Here is a 12,104-nt window from a genome sequence, read left to right as displayed (position 1 = left end):
ATACAAATTTAATGCTACAAAAAATATTACTTGAAAAATTTAGTTAAAAAGCTAGGTATACCAAAAATTAAAATATAAAATAATAAAGAGGAAATTGAATAAGATCATCAAAAAAATACGCAAGTGATGCAAAATAGGAAAAAAAAAGAAGACAAAGTGAGTGAAGAATACACAGATTATTCTAATTTATCTGAAGCTAAAACAACAGAAAATAAACATAAATCTTTAATATTAACAAATTTTTTATTGTTCTAATTTATTTAAAAATATAACCCTTTAATGTTTGCGTTAATAATTTTAAAATCCACAATACAGTCTTAAGGGTCTATTATATATCATCTATTTCATTTATTTGATTCTGCATAAAATATGTAAAAATTAATTTTGACCTTCGGAAAAGGATTTGGTTGAACTACTGTGGATTGGTGGAGTAAGGTATCTATAATAAAATAAAAAATATTAAATTAGTTAAAAAGTCAAACAAAACAAAAAGAACTTTATTCTTTATCATATAATCATAATTAACAACAAACAGAAACAAGATAGCCGGCAACATAATTGCTGTTTCATTCGAAACTAGAAGAATCGGTCGTGTGCAGGATTTACAATAATTATGTTCATATAATAGTATCGTAAATTTTACACCATTAAGATTTTAATTAGGAAAAAGAAATAAATATAAGACTAACTCACAATCAGTATATTTTACTGGACGACCGGTTTCACACGCTATAATTTGCTGTGTATCATCAGGTCACCGGATAGGTAACTAATTGTTAAAAGATAGATTACTACTATTAGGGACTATCAAGTTAAATACAAATTATGTCAATGTTTTGTTTTAAAGGTGTACAATTTTTAAGAGTATATATTAACATACCCAACAACGTTTCGGCATGTAAATACAATTTACACATAGTCTTAATTGTGCACATTTAAAACTATGCACATATGATATTAGCATAATTGTAGCATTTAGTTACCTTTAAGGAGACCTGAGGATGCCCAGCAAATTCTAGTATGTAAGGTCGTGCAACGTAAAATAAATAAACTGAAATGTGTAACCCATTCATTATTAAGATTTCCTTCAACTCAAAACAAAACACCTTCAAAACAAAAAGAATACTGATTTTCCTTAAGCATGTCAAATATACAGAAAAAACTATATAGAAAAAGCTAGTAGGTACAAACGAAGAAAAACATGTTTATTGAAAATTGGAATAAAAATTTTTCTTGTAATAATCAATAAATAGAAGGCATTGACACAAATTCTAAATGGAAGAGGCGATGGGAATTAAACGTCTGGTGTTAACATTTCCAGTTTTGGGTGGAGTAAGGTCTCATATCAGGCTATAGTTTTTGTTTGTATTTTTTGAGTAGTCGACTTCTCCTGTTTGTACTCCGTGACATAGTTTTTTTGTACTTTTCTGTACTGGTTAATCAGAAAATAGTAGCAAAAAATATACGGATTTTTATGTTAACACCTAAAAACGCCACAATGTATAGTAAAAAAAAAAAGTTATGCTAGCCAACATAGTAAACACATCTAAAGTATTAGTCTCTGCATTTTTAATTGTTATGCTTTAGTTTGAGTACAAAATCAAAGCACGTGTGCATCTCGTGGCCACAAATAACTTTTGGATTTCTGGAGCCATGTCATGCACACTTGCTTCTGGTATAAGACAAGAATAAACCTGTCGTAGCTTGTTTATTTTATACATTACAGTCTCTAGATGAATGTATTACGCGTTACTTATTAGTTAGTTGTCGGTAGACGAGGTTGTAGTGTGTCTTATCAGTTCCCAATATATCGTATGAAAATGAGCAGAAGCGTTTGCAAAAGCTAGTGGAAGAGTTTATTTCAGACAAAGACAGTGATGACAGTGTTTGAGATAAAAATATTGAATTAGATAGTGATGACGAAATAAGTAGTTCTTTGTCAAATCAAGGTATTCCGAAACGCAAAAGACCAAATATGCAAATTAATTTACAATATTTACCTTCAACATCACAAAATTCAACAGTAGACGATACCGTTGAAAATGTTATTTCCCAATATCGACTGCCAGATGATAAATGCCAGTGATGACATTGCGATTGATGATAAATAACACACCCTTAATATGGAAGAATGTAGATGGTCAGAACTTGAAAAATATTACATTCAGTGTTCAAGACTCAGATATCAAAGTTGCGTTTTTTGAGATGTATGATAAAACTCCCCTTGACTATTTTCACCTATTTGTGAATGACGATATGATTGAGTGGATTGTGCAAGAAACTAATTGATATGCACATCAAAAGTCTAATGTAGGTGGTCACGGTCAAAAGGCAAGAATTCATAAGTGGGTAGATACAAATAGCGAAGAAATAAAGACATTTTTGGCCATTCTTGTCTGGATAGGATTGCAAACATTGCCAAAGTTGTGTTCGTATTGGTCAAAAAATCCATTATACGAAAGCAAAGTAAAGTTTCTTATGTCGGGTAATAGTTTTAAATTATTACTTGCCAATTTACACTTTAGTGACAATGAAAATAATGACAAAGAACTTCGACTGTATTAACTATCACCCCTATTGGAGAAGTTGGTATAAAATTTTTAAAGAGTGGTAATGCCGGGAGAAGAACTCTACATTGATGAAACCTTAGACCATAAAAACTGATAGACACGCCTTGTACCGAACCGATGAAGCAAACACCTTCCGCGAAAGTGACGTCACAATGCGGCAAGAGCCCGCTTGGATTCTTAGCAAAGCACTAGTAAAATTACCAAATTTTAGATTAATTTTAATATAACTTCAATATTTTGTAAAAAATATGAAAGATAAATTATTTAGTAAAGTAATTAATAAATATTTTTGCCTTAAATTGTACAAATAAATGTTTTATTTGAAAGTACATACGTACATATATTATGTATTATATTATTATATTATTATATATATCGTTGGTATATCTCTTCTTGTTTGATATTCAAAAATAAATTTAAAGGAGAGTAATTTTCTTTTGGGTGGAAGTTTCAGGTTAGGTAAAAAAAATATGTAGGAAATCTATAAATTTATTGACCACAAAACAAAATAGCTTTTGTTAACTTACTTCGAACTTGTATTACATTATTTAGTTTTTCGCCTTCGTGGTACAATCTAATGTTGCAATAATGGAAACAAATTATCTTTATTAGATTAAACAAATGGTTTGTTTTAAAATCATGATCAAACATATGTTCTTTGTATGCTTTAAACACAGAACCATGCACGTTACTCATGACGTTTATGATCAAGTTTGTGTAATCCTGATCCTGGTTACTAGTTATTGTTTTCCTATTATTTTCATCAGTTATAAAGTTGTCAATGAGTTGATGATCAACAGTTTTCATTTTCACCGTATTTGTTGTGCTTATTGCTAATATTATGGAAGGTGCCTGTTCTATACAATTAGCCTGGGTAGATCCTGTAACACTTGTGTGCATTAAGAGTCTTTTATATGCAGCTTTAAATTGTTTTGCCGTTGGGTTGTTGTTGTAACCTCCATGACTCCTAATAGAACTAAAGAAAACTTCTAAGTGATCTTGAGAAAGTTTATAGGTCGAAAGATACTTCAGACCTCCATCCATAGCCTCCACGTAATTTTTCCAAATTCCCATTAGTGACTTTAAACTAATGATCATACCAATAAAACCCGTCTTTCTTTGACTTAGATATAGGGGTTCACCATTTTTGGAGTCCTTAAGTGAACTAAGATACTTTATAGATTCTTCAGTTTTTTGAAAAATCGCTTGTTTATTATGTTGCTGTAAACTAGATTTTAGGTGTTTTGCCAATAAATTTTAGCTAATTAAAATATCAAAAATATCATTGATATGTTCAATAAAATTTTGAGTAGCTTCGCTATGTACAAATTCTTTTGAGCTTTCATTTCTCAAATAATGTATTGCCTTAGCAACTTTTTGGCTGAACGTTTGGGCAGCTAATTTCACTTTCATTTTTTCCTTATACCAATTTAAATGCCTTCGCGTTATCCTAGTTGCAAGATGAAGGCCTTCCTTTTCTTGAATGTCTACTAATTTATGCAAATATTCCCATTTAATCGCTTTATTATTCCCGTCAAAAAAATTTTGTAATAACCTAAAGTATTGCGAATAAGTTTCAACATATGTGACGGTTCAAATATTACATGTATTGGTTGATTGGTTGCTGGATGTAGAAAATATACTTTATTGGAATTAATCGATAAATCAACTCCAAGTTGTTTAACCATGCTAATATTTGATGCTGCACCATCAAACGTTAAACTGGTAATTGTGACATCAGCTTCGTGCATTATTTTTAAGCACATTTTTATTAGATTACTTTTTTTGAACACCTGATAACCCAGCGATTAAAAAGTAGCCTATCGGCAGCTTCCATGAATCATTTAAACTATTAATTAAGAATACAATTGCTTCTTTTGCTTTAATGTCGGAAGAATCGCTTTGAGGTTTACTTCCTATATCAACATACCTAAAATTATTGTTTTCAATTATTTAAATACAAAATATAATGTTGATACTTTTTATAATTGCTAATAAATATTAAGCTACACTTACCCTAAAAACTGTTCACCATCCCATTCTATTTTCTGGTGTATAGACATTTCATCGACCATCAAAGCCCAGATACATGATTTTCCTAAATTTCTAAGTTCAACTACTTTTTGTTTTAATACATTCACTGCTTCTTTTTGAAATCCAGGCTCACAAGCTACTACTTGATACCAATTTTGAAGAGTTCGTGGATGAGGCAATATGTTAGGAAAAGTTTTTCTGACATACAAGTAAGCTTTTGGTGAATAGAAATTAAGAGTGAGAGCAAAGCTTTTTAACTCCGGTGGATATGTTTTAGTGCTCTTAGATTTAAGTAGCTGCTTAAAGATAGTTTTTGCAGAAGCATGCATCGTATCCTAATAAAATAAAAAGCAATAATCAAAACTTGATCGACTAAATACAAACAATATAAAATAATAAACTATTATACATGCCAAAGCTAAATAGATCACTAATAAGAAGTATTAATAATTTTCCTTACCGAAAGTTTCAGAGAGGAATCTTCATCGATCATCTGTTTTTCTTTAAGATGTTCTAATAAAGATTTTAAGGTATTTACTTTTTTAATAAGCCTTCTATTTCATTGTTGCAACATTTTGATTTGTTTGTTTTTCTTTTGAATTAATTTGTTTACTACTACTTTATATCCCTGGTCTCTGTTAGATGATTCTTGTTCAAAGTCACCAAGGTAATGTCTTCGCTTTTTCAAGGGAGGTTTTAAGGTAGTTTCGTCTGAAATTTCTACTGGAGTCTTTATGGTGGTAGATTCACTCGTCACATTTATATTTTCCCTTTTAGATCCTGTTGGTTTGACTGAGACAGTTTCTCTTTTTTTTTGGAAATTTTCTAGTTGTAATTTGCTTAATTAAATGGTTTGGAAAATCGAAAATGCTGGGTACAGCATCTTTTTTTAGTTGTTTTTTGAACTCCAACCGCTAGTAATATACGAATCCGCTATGACATGTTTGGAGCAAATTTTAGAACTCAGTTGGTTTAAAATTTTCACGGCGCATCGCTATAATCCATTTTTTTTTGCAATGATGAATCTTTAGGAAATCTAAAAGAATATATTTGCTTTATTCTTCAGTTTGCAACGTAATTATAAAATGAAAATTATATATAAGACTCTCTCTCATATGTATCTATTTTAAACACTTTGGGAGGAAAAAGTAAAATAATTAGGTGCTAAATTTCTGGTATGTTTTTCAAGTTTAATGTGTGAATTTACTTACCCATGAAATGATATATCTGTCCCTTTTTTTGTTGCTGCGTACAATTAAATGCACTGCAAGACCCCACCATAATTAAAATATTAATGTATTGGAAAATTTTTAAATTGGAATACTTTAAAAAGTTTACAACGCGTATAAACACTTCTAATCACTACCGTTTTTGCCGCACACTGACGTCACCCACAGCTGTGTGAATCGTTTTATGTTGGCTTCACTCTTCGAGACGAGAGAATAGCATTACGGCGTGTCTATCAGTTTTTATGGTCTAAGGATGAAACTGTAGTTCCGTTTTAGGGGCAGACTGTCATTTAGGCAGTATATCAAAAACAAGAGACATAACTTCGGTGTTAAAATATACAAACTCTGCTTGGATGGTGGTTATACTTATGATCTACAAATTTATTGTGGGAATAATAAAACTGAAAATATGTCAGTTTCGGATAGTGTTGTGTTTCGTTTAGCTAATAACTTATTAGATGTTGGACATAATACATACACAGACAATTTTTATACTAGCGTTATATTAGCATACAGGTTGCTAAACAAAAATACAAATTTGGTGGGAACTTTGAGGCAAAACAGAAAACTTAATCCGAAAGAAGTGACAGGTGCAAAATTAAAGAAAGAAGAGATTAATGGGATGGAGAGTAACACAGCTGTAGTAGCAACTAAGTGGAAGGACAAACGCGAAGTGCTTATGCTGAGTACAAAGCATACTACTGAAATGGTAGACGTATATCAATGGGGAGGAATAGTTGAAAAGCCAGTTTCTGTTGTCAACTACAATGAGAGCAAAGGATTTATAGATATATCCGACCAACTAAAGTCTTACTCTACAACATTACGAAAATTCAGTCAAATGGTATCGTAAAATAGCGATTGAGCTCCTTTTAGGGTCAGTTATTGTCAACGCCTACATAATTTACCAAAAAGTAACCAACAATAACATGTCCATCACATCTTTCAAGGAAGAGTTGGTTTATCAACTGGTAGATATCTCTAGACTAACTAATCCAGAGCAACAGATGCCACATATTCGTGAAAGTCACCATATAGAGGAAATGGAAAGTTCGGCCAAAAGAAGGTGTGTCACATGTTACGCAAAAAATTTAGCAGATAAATTTTGTTGTATCACGTACTTTTGCGAGGTTCATTCATGTAATCTATAGACATTTGTATATACACAAGTATTAATTTTTTTCATTTATTTCTTAGCTAGAAACATGTATTGCTAATTTGAAAGGACGTTTACTGATCATTTGCAGTAAAAAACAGTTGCTTACATTATATATAAATAAAACTTAGTTTCAACCTACATAATAACATAATGTTTTATTGCTAGTATCCTAAAACCGGGTAATGTCCTGAAGAAACACATATAAACCGGGGATAATTTCCCACTACAACGCCATCAAGGGCGCTGTTGATATCATAAATAAAATTGTTGCAGAATATAGCCAAAACAGGCAATCCAATAGGTAACCAGGTGTTTTCTTTATGCATTTTATCATTGCGGCAGTAAATACCTTTGTTTTATGAAGGAACTGCACCCAGATTGGAAATTAGAATGCTGCCACAAAAGATAATTGTTTTTTTTGTAATTGGAGAAGAAACTAACCTTACATAAGGAGGACGATCAGCAACACTACCATAAGTTCCAGGCTGGCTGGAAAGATAGTTGAAGAAATAAAGTTAATATTGAATAATATCAATCAGCAGCTCAGCGTAAATCAATGAGAGCAAGTACAATCCGAGTGCGAATTACGCAAACAAGGCAGATGGCATGCGTGTTCTAGCTTCAAAGACAATAAAGTTCAATCAAAATGTGCCTTGTATAAGAATTTTATTTTTGTTGTTTGTCCGCAACCTAGCAAAACAACAAAAATTTGTAAGTGATAAAATTAATTGTATGTAACGTAAATAATTTTATTTTAAAAATAAACTATTTTTTTTAACGTATTTTTTATTTAATTAATGGATTCGACCGTTACTTGATGGAAATTCATTTTATGTAACAATAAAACACTGAAAACTTTGCTTTCAAAACTTGAGAAAGGCAATCAGCCGAAACAGCTGTAGTGATAAGAATTTAAAATAAATTTTGTGGAAGTTTTGAAAACAAAGTTTTCAGTGTATTTTTTTAAGATACAACCAACCAATAACAATTTTATCGTAGTTTTCTGCCCACAAAAATTTTGAAGCTAAAAATTAAAAAAACTGTTTCGATCAGCATTTAACACACTCGGTCTTAGGCGTTTTTGGAGATCGCGATGAGCCGGAAATGTTAAACTAGGCATTTTCACAGAAAGTCATTTGATTTATAAGAAAATAGTTGTAGAATTCATATTTTCCTTAAAAAATTATTAAAAACTGTTATTCAAGCAGCAATATACAGTAGGGAGCATAATTAAAACACTTGTCAACACTTTTCCTTATTACCATCAATGACGTCGCTAAATCATTCAGCTTATTAGTCAAAGATTGTTGTCTATTTGCCGATGATATTCTTATATTCTGTCGAGGAAAAAATATATCAACAATGACGACTCATGTACAGCAAGCCATTTACAAACTAACGAATTGGTTGAACAATACTGGCATAGAATTTTCTCCCACTAGAACGAAAGCAATCATCTTTAGTAAAACTCTAAAGAAGCAAATTATACCACCGAAACTCTACCTAATGAATTTACCAATAAATTATTCAGAATCGATTTTAAGAGGTAAAATTTATTAGACAACAAAAAGACTATTCCTGTTTACTAGTTCCTTTCTCATACAATTTATGTAGTGTTACAAAGTGGTAGAATATATTGATTGTGAGTAAGTCTTTTTATTTCTTTTAACTTATTTGCAGTTGACTCACACAGGCAACATATTTAAGATAGGAATAATTTTATTGTTTATATATTAGATACCTTTATCTCCATAGCATTTTACAACAGCAGTCAAATTTCTTGCATCCTGGGTTGTCTTTAGTGTCTCATCACAGGCAATGGTATTAGCTGGACATCTTAATATTTTCTGGCACGTTTGGTCTGAAAAATAATGTTTGCAAGGTTATGATTGGTACTTTTTGAATAATTGTACACCAAAGGTTCGTCAGTTTACACCAATGATTATTAAAATGTAAAGTTTTTGAAGTATAAATATTATAACACAAATAAAGGCAAAGGAGCAAGCCCTTTTACCCCAAACAACAAAGAAAATGTGATTGTAAAACTAAAAAGAACTATATAAAAATGAGAATAAGTTCAATTCAAAAATCATTCACAAAAAAAATTGTAAAACACAATGCAGTCCTATAAATGAAATATAGTAATTTAAGTGTCTATCCTACTATGGTGGGATAGACACCTAAATATGAAGACAAAAACACAGATTTATAAAACATTAGTGCGAAGTATTATGACATATGGGGCTGAAAATTGGATCATAAACAAGAAAAACAGCAGTAAGATAGTAGCAACAGAGATGGAATGCTTGCGAAGATGCTGCAGAGTAACAAGAATGGATAGGAGAAGTAATTACGAAATAAAGCAAAGAACATCAATAGAAACAGACATACTAACATATATAGAACAAAAAAGACTAAAGTGGTATGGACATGTAAGAAGAACTAGCGACAGCAGATGGATAAAGGGAATAACCGAATGGAGCCCCATAGAAAGAAGGAAAAGAGAACGACCCCGAAAATCCTGGAGGAACGAAGTAGACGACGCCATGAGTAAGAGAGGCCTAAACGATGGAGAATGGGACAACAGAGAGAGATGGAAACGATTGAGCGAGGGAAGGCAGTGAATACTGTAGAATCTCTGAATATATATATATGATCCAAATTATTCCAAATATAAAAATTCTGTTTGGCAAAAAACTCATTGGCGTCTTAATCTTTCGTTGTTATTTAAAGTAACTATCGTGTATAGATTCTCAAAATTGTATTTTAGAATAAGGAAGGACATAAAGTCATCTTGAAGACCTTTATGCTCGAATGTCATTAGATGAGCAATTAATAGAGTATATCTTGATGATTAAGTCTTACAAGGCCGAATTCAAGTCTTATTGTTTTACGCTGAACATTTTCGAGTCAGATCTTATCACGACTAAGATCTGCATTTCACACCAGAACGGTCAACTTAAGAATAGGTCTGACGTAAGTATATTGAGTAGAGTTTACAAACAGTGGTTAGACACATACGTATAAACCATTTACGGATTAGAAAAAGTTTCGAGTTTGACACTGACACTACGTGATTCGACCAGTTTAAGTCACTATTAATTGTCACTCCAAGATCATTGTGGGAGGCAGTTTAAGGGATGTCCATTAATAAAGTAGGCAGTGATAGAGATCTGGGCTAGAAAACATTTGTGAATGGACTTAAATATAACAAATGCAGTACAATTATTAACACTTTAAATTTAAGCTCCCAAAAAGATATTTCAAACGAGCAAAATCGCCACATATGAATACTGTCCAAGATTTTTCTTCTTACTATTCCTCTTTATAAGCAATTCTGATTGTTCATTGGCAGATTATTACCTCTATGGAAGGTTGTCACTCCATCTTTTGCGTAGTTGTCCGATACTTCTTCTGCCGATTGGAGACTTATCTCTTGCTATTTTGACGACATTGATCTCCCCTACTCTGCTTATGGGTTTACTCTATTCTGCGTTTCTAGAGTATTTTTTTTTTCATTACTCATTCAATACTGATGGCATCGATTTCTATTTTACATCTGATTGATTCTTTGCTAATTATTTTAGTTTTAGTTTAGAGTTAAGTGTGTCATATTAAATTCTTTTGCTCTTAAGTTAAATCTGTGGATTAGTCTTTGTAGACTATCTTCATCTTGGGCTATTATAGATAGAAAACATCTTTGTGTTATTCTGATAAATGCTTTCTTTAAGTCAATCTGTCTGTATTAGACACAGAAATGCTAGTCTATTATGCTCTAGCGATTTCTCTCTAATTTATATAATGCCGAATATTGCATTTGTAAACGATCTTCCAGTACAAAAACCCTCTTGTTCATCTGCATTCTTGTTTTATAGTTCTCCATTCTTCCGGTATTTTATTAGTTTTTATAATTTTGTTGAATAATTTTAATTATTTTGTTATTGCTGCTGCACAATATTTCAGTAATTTGTTTGGTATTCCGTCTTTACCTGCAGCTGTTCTGTTCTTCAGCTTCTTAAATGTTTTCAAACTTCTTGTGTATTTATATTCAATTTTTTATTTGTGGTAATTTCTGGTATTTCCGGTTCTAGCGTCATTTGTTTTTCCTCTTCATAAAACTTTTTTAGATAGTCTATCCATGTATTCTTTTCTATGTGTTTTGGGTCTATTAGTTCCTTTACCTCTGCTGTTTGATTTCCTATAAGGCGCCATTTTTTTTTCAGAAAAATCATGTTTCATTTCTTTCGAAATACGTTCCCAGTGATCATTTTCTACTCTTCTTTTTTTTTACATTTTTCCTTCACTTCTATACACAACCATGGAATTCTTCGGGTTGGGCGAAAATTAACAGCTTTATTACCATAATTATGTTGCTTAAGATCTCTTCAAAATGTAAAAAAAATGTTTTCCATTAACCCTTCACTCACTACCATAAATAACTTCTGAGCCTAAAAAGTGCAATTTGGGTTCCCAGTGGCAATCATCCTTAAAATTTTATATTTACTTCTTTAATACCGTAAAGGTCAATCATCAAAGTAGCAAAATTATCTTATTAAAATAGTATACCCTTCACAGATAAAGCTAAACGCTTATTTGCAACAAAAAAACAAACTGTTCAGATAATAAATAATTATAGGTACTTACTAGTATCCACCGGGAGTGTATTAAAAACTTTAAAAATGGACAAAGCTAGTAAGATAAAGGTGAAATGAACCTTACAGGACATTTTGGTATTATAGAATTAAAAATAAATGAAGGTTAAGTGGTTAATATATCGTATGATAAGGATTTTATTTAATATTTATTATTTTACGAGTAGGTATAGGCAACAGGCTATAATTTTATTATGATATTTCTTTTGTTTGTAAATTTTATAGTTCAAAGGGATTGATTGCCTCACTACAATCTTAACGATCCTTGGTGTAAACTCTATATCATTGTTTTATTCTTAAATATTTAAACTTATAAGAAACCCTATTTTTCCCCTCGAAGATTGGTTTCTTACCTCATTTAATTCTAACAAGATTTTTCCCAGGTTTTTATAGTACTAAAAAATGATAACATTGCATGTGCAGAATATGTGTGGCCGTTTCTTCTGAATTTACGAAGAAT

The 12,104-nt window shown here is 31.3% G+C and overlaps 1 long non-coding RNA gene across 1 annotated transcript; it reads right to left on the bottom strand.

The window, feature by feature from the left end:
• Positions 1-224: 224 nt before the first annotated feature.
• Positions 225-11,768, bottom strand: LOC140438214 (uncharacterized). Its single transcript, XR_011950454.1, has 3 exons — positions 11,637-11,768; positions 8,734-8,853; positions 225-439 (listed from the first exon to the last, which is right to left on the bottom strand). It is a non-coding gene; the product is annotated as an uncharacterized lncRNA (long non-coding RNA).
• Positions 11,769-12,104: the final 336 nt, after the last annotated feature.

Source organism: Diabrotica undecimpunctata, chromosome 4, assembly GCF_040954645.1.
Source record: "Diabrotica undecimpunctata isolate CICGRU chromosome 4, icDiaUnde3, whole genome shotgun sequence".
In the NCBI taxonomy this organism is placed as follows: domain Eukaryota; kingdom Metazoa; phylum Arthropoda; class Insecta; order Coleoptera; family Chrysomelidae; genus Diabrotica; species Diabrotica undecimpunctata.
Note: the sequence above shows the minus strand (reverse complement) of the source record. Positions and strands in the feature narration are given on the sequence as shown.